Consider the following 6,000-nt stretch of genomic DNA (forward strand, 5'->3'; position numbering starts at 1 on the left):
AGGCTTGCTTCCTCCAAAGGGTATTTCGACGCTCGTGTGCTGCTTGAGGAAATTATGACCCAGAATTACGTCTGCGCACAAATCACGAAGCACCAGTACCCTTACATCCCGATGCGTGTACCCTTTTACGTCCAATTCAACATTGCAGTACCCTCGTACGCGGGATTGTAGTGAGGTGGCGGCCATGCATACCGTATTGTCAATCGGGTGGATTATCCATTTCCTGCCCTTCACTAGCGAGCTGTTGACGAAACTTTCAGAGCTACCGGTATCAATCAGTGCCTCAGCCATATGCCCGTTAATTCGTATGTTGATGATAGCCTTGGATAGATTCCCCGGGGAGGCTGCAGTTAATTTATTTTGCGAGTAGAGAGCCGCAGAAGTGGGTTTATTTCTCCTTAGAGTAGATTTACATACCCTGGCATAATGCCCTTTCTTGTCGCAATTCATGCATGTGGCATCTCTGGCGGGACATTTTTGACGAGGGTGCCTTTTGTACCCACAAAAGAAGCATTTACCAACCGGAGCAGTTGCTGAGGAGTTTGACGTGGCCTGGGTATCCGGCTCCTCGGGTGTTTCTCCATCCCCTATGTCTGGCTGTGTCTGTGCCAGTGGGGTTCCTTGGGTTCCCATCGTAGCAGCGTTCATTAGCAGCATCGGTGTCCCAAATGACTCAGATTGCTGCTGAGCCGTATCCATCGCTCGTGCCTGATCGACTACCTTGTCAAGAGTGGGTTGCGCTTTCTCTAGTAAGCGTTGCCGTATGTGGGCTGATCTGAGTCCTTGGATGAATGCCTCCCGTGTGGCTTCCTTTCGGTGTTCCTCGGCGCTTACGGCCCGGAAGCTGCCGTCTTTTCCCAGCTGATTCAGAGCTTGCAGGAACTGATCGATTGTCTCCCCGGCTGCTTGCTTGTGTGTGTTGAGAAGATGTCGTATGTATACCTCGTTCTTGGGCTTCACGTAGAGCGCTTGCAGCACGTCGATCGCTGCTTCGTAAGTGTCGCACTCCGAGAAGAGCCTGTACACGCTGGGCGAGACATGATTCACGAGAGCGGCAAATTTGTCAGCTCCCTCCTCGATGATGGTCAGATAGTGTGAGAAGGAACAGAACCAATGCGACCATTTCATTTCTGCGTCAGTCGCGTTTGAGTCTGCGTCGAACCTCTCTGGTTTGTAGATCTTGTCCATCGTTGGTTGAGAGAGCCGAGAAAACCAAATGGAATAAATTGAAATGAGAGCGAGAGAAGAACCTTCAGAGTTTAGGCTTTATTCCATTTGATTGGAGCCGCTTCTGTGGGCACACTGGGGAATACAGGTTCAGCTAGGAGTACATAAGCAGTAACGTATACATGTGTGATTAATCATTGCAGACTAAATCCGCGTAAGCAAGGAGTTCGATATAATCTCCATTCTCACCAGTCAATGAGCACCTTCAGTCAACCAGCATCAAGTGAACAGCCGATGTAAATGGCAATGCCCCGGGGACAATCACTCCGTGCCGCGGAGACCTCCCCTTATACGCGAGACGCACAACATGTGATCCCGCGTCATGTCCCTCAATTCACCTCAATTCACCACAAGGGTATTTTTGATTTATTGATTAATCAATTAATTATTTTATTTTTCGATTAATTACTTAATTTTCAAAAAATTACAGATTCGGATAAAACAGCGGTGGTTTCGGTATGCCAACAGCCAATTGATTAAGAAATTAATTATTTTACGATTACTATTTCTTTATTCTAATCATGCAATTAATCAATCAATTATTGTACACCACTCCCTCCCAATTCCGCTCCCTCCCAATTCCCTCCCATGACAGTGACCAAGTGGTTTGGCTTCAAGGGTATTTTGATTTATTGATTAATCAATTAATCGATTAATTATTTTCTTTCTTGTTTGTCCGGGCAATATCTCAGCCATCTTTTGAGCTCGGAAGCTGAAATGTGGGGACAAAAGTGAAGATGTGCTTAAGCAAAAACGGTAATTTATATATTTTGTTTAATCTGTGTACCCCGCCTGTGTACCTCGCCCCATCCCTCTCGCTTCCACAGATCTCCTCATGTCTCTGTTCCACACTGTTTTTTTCTTTCCCTCTTCCCCCCCCCCCCTGTTGTCTCCTGCTCTCCTTGTTGTATGTTCCATATGTTAGCTCTCATATGAGCCTCAACAGTGTAAACAAACAAACAAAATTAATTGATTGATTACTTAATTATTATCGATTTATTAATGACTTATTTGTTTTATTTCTCTTCCTGGCAATATCTCAGGCACATTTTGAGCTAGGAAGCTGATACTTGGACATGACAGTGACCAAGTGATTTGGCTATAAAGGGGATTTTTAATATATTGATTAATCAATTAATTATTTAACTTTCCGATTAATTACTCAATTTTCCAAAAGTCACAGATTCGGATGAAACAGGTTTAGGTATGCCAAATTCGGAGGTTTGGGTATGCTTTGAGCCAATTGATGAAGAAATGAATTGTATCACGATTATTATTTATTTATTTTATTTATGCAATTAATCAATCAATTATTGTACACCGCTCCCTCCCAATCCCGTCTCCATGTGCTGCAAGACGGCATCGCCAGGCGCTAAAGGTGCCCCAGTGATGTCGCTTGCTGGATGGATTTGTTTATTTATTTGGCACGGGGGCAGTGTACTTGGAAAGTACCACTACTCATCAAGTTCTTTATTTGCTCTCGCTGTTCTTTTATTTGTATATAATTATTTTTTAAACACATTGTAATTACCTGAATGACTTCTGTCCAATAGCCATTGTGCACCAAGGTTGCTGGCTAAAAAGGGAGTTCCTAACATGAAATCTCAATCTTGAAGGCATGCACATGTAGAAAGAAACAAAACCTTTCAAAATCAATTAATTTTGGAAAGAATAAAGAAGATCCAATTTTTTGATATATTGATCATAGACTCATGATGAGCTTGCAGGTAAATCACATGCAGGACAAAAACAAATATAGGGGCAATACCCCTGGGCGCTCACGTGGTAGAATGATGATACTGAGGAAGTCAACATGAGACAGAATCAGCAAAATGTACCAACCAACCAATGTTATAGCAAATACCTATTTTAAGGGGCAACCACCCCCTCCCCCCCCACCCCCGTAAATCCGCTCGGACCCTGATTTTTTTTTTAATAGTGTGAACAAACTTTGGTACATCAAGGGCGATGAAGGTTGTGGTCAAGTTTCATCGAAATTGTGTGTGTAGTGTCAGAGAAGACAGAAAATACATATTTTGGAGAGCAACCCCCCAATACACCATTAGTCCCCGATTTTTATTTATTTGTTATTACTTGTTTTTTGTTTATTTTTTGAATGTCATGAACAAACTTTGTAAACAATATGGGTGATGAAGGTTGTGGTCAAGTTTCATCGAAATCATATGTGCAGTTTCAGAGACGAAGTTGCAAGTATTTGTGGACGGACGGACAGACAGACCAATGGACGAACGATGCGCCATCCCCTGGAACTACGTTCCAACTGAGCTTATTATCGAGACATGACTGAACTTTGATATAAATTACAAGGACATTAGTAGACAATGAACATAAATTGTCTTCACATGTGAATAGTAAATTCACATGTGAAATGAAACCGAGTTCCCATCATCAGCCAGCTGTTCAGGACGAAATGCTAAACAGGCCAATCCATCTGAACATCCATATGATATTACCACCATTCATTCATGATTCATAATTTCTCTACATTGCACCAATGTTTGGGTTAGTGGGAATACATGAGAAAGTTTTCCACCACTCCTCAAAAGTAAAGTTGTCATGATGATCAACCTGGTCATTAACATTGCCCAATCCATACATTTATTTGAAGTTCCTCATGATGGCACTTCTGTCATGTCCAGTGGGACCTGAGAGTTATTTTCTCCAGTCTATGAAATTCTTTGATTTCCACCATCGTCTTTGCTTGGGATCTTTGACCAAAGTTTTTGTTCCAGGGAGCTTCTGGGATGGTACATCATCTGTCCATCCATCCTTCCACAAATACTTGCCACTTCTCTGAAACTACACACATGATTTCGATGAAACTTTACCACAACCTTCATCACTCTGTATGTACTAACGTATATTCATGGCTTTAAAAAAATCCGGCCCTAAAGTGGTCTACAGGGGTTACCCCTCCCCCCCCCCAAAAAAACATTTTTCCCCCCATTTTTTTCTCAGAAGCTACACAACCAATTCTGATGAAACTTGACCACAACCTCCATCACCCATGATGTTCCAAAGTTTGTTTGTTCATGGCATTAATAACATCAAGGTCTGAGGGGATCTAGGGATGGAGCTTACATGGGGGTTGCCCCTCCCAAAATAGTATTTGCTTTCTTCTTAGAAACTATACATGCAATTCCGATGAAACTTGACTACAACCTTCATCACCCATGGTGTACAAAAGTTCGTTCACGCTATTTAAAAAATCGGGGTCAAAAGGAATTTACGGTGGGGGGGGGTTGTCCTCCAAAATAGTTATTTGCTATAACATTGGTTCATTGGTACATTTTGCTGATTCCATGCCATGTTGACATCCTCCTCAGTATCATTATTATATCAGGTGAGCACCCAGGGGTATTGCCCCAATTTTTTTTTTCAAGCCAAGTTTAACAAGAAGCTATTAAAATAGGCCAAGGTTGATTTTGTGACTATGTGTCTCCCATTAGCATATTGCTCTTGCACTTCAAGAGCAGTCTCAGAAATCTGAGAATTTTCTTACAGATATATAGGAAGGACCCCATCTGCTATAGTTTTATGGCTTGTGTATGAATTTCAAGGAATACATCACAATTAGGTTAGACAGGCAAAACCTTATTTCACAACTTCCTTGTTGTTCAATTTTCCATTGTAGGTACTATAATTGAGAAATTCCTATCTGGAGTATACTTAAATGTGTGGCCACAAAAATAAATTTCTGGAACACTATGTTTAATATTTTTGAGATTGCTGGGCATTGTGGCATGCACATGTAATCCGGCTACTCAGAGGCTGAGGTTGTGGGATTGCTTGAGGATGGGAGGCCTGCGTTGTGCTGTGCTAATAGACTGTACAAAGCAGCCTGGTCAATATGGCGGCACCCAACCCTGATTGCTTGGTTTGGCCAGATCAGATCTGTGACTTGCTGTGGGTATCATGTAAAACCCATACTAACTGGTTCATGGTCGAGTGTGGTGACCAAACCAGCTCCCCGCACAAGGTTCCCCTAATGTGAAGGGTGTATGCACATGGATACCCAGCAGGATTAAATACAAAACCTGCCAAAGGGTGGAGGAGCTCCTTGTGAGCCAATGGTCAACCATATCTAGTGCCAACTGCATCTCTGTACGTCCTTCTGTATTTGGTTACCTTCCCTTGGAGGTTGGTGGCAGGATTTGCACTCCGGCCACCACAAAACACTTCACTCTGCAAAACACACTATAGTGTGTGTTGGGGTGGTGCTGAGGTGTCGTCTACCAGATGGCAGTCAACCGGGTTAACCTGAGGCGGTCCTTTCAGCTGGGTGCCTGGCATGTCCTACCCCTAAGAGATGGGGATGGACAAGGCGTATGCCTGGGGGTTGGCCAGACAGAGGCCCTGGAGTACCGGTGGCAAGTGGATACAGCGACACACTGTGGCGCATGCTCCCCATGTATGTATGTCTGTATGTATGTATTATCCCTGAATACCAGTTCAGTCTCTCCTGTTGCCATTGTCAGATATCACTTTCATGGGGTAGTGAAACGTCAAACCATGCATGAACAGAAAAACCTACCATTGACCCAGCACCACAACAAAAGTCCTCTGAAAGCCTGAGGTCATTGCGACTTATAAACATGGCAAACCTTCTCGAAAAGAGGTGGAAGTGAGTGAACCAAAAACCGAATCTTACACAATTTTGAAAACTGGCAGCTGGACTAATTATTGATAAATATTGGTATACTATTACAACAGCTTATGAAGATGCAGGGTTAGTGTTTACTATCAAATGAG

At 43.0% G+C, this 6,000-nt stretch overlaps 1 protein-coding gene across 5 annotated transcripts in view; it reads left to right on the forward strand.

The window, feature by feature from the left end:
• Positions 1 to 6,000, forward strand: part of LOC147021632 (ATP-dependent translocase ABCB1-like) — a 193,921-nt gene that overhangs the window by 111,285 nt on the left and 76,636 nt on the right. The window lies entirely within an intron of this gene.

Source organism: Eptatretus burgeri, chromosome 8 (genome assembly GCF_056783735.1).
Source record: "Eptatretus burgeri isolate ZD-2024b chromosome 8, Ebu_testis_v1, whole genome shotgun sequence".
Lineage (NCBI taxonomy): Eukaryota > Metazoa > Chordata > Myxini > Myxiniformes > Myxinidae > Eptatretus > Eptatretus burgeri.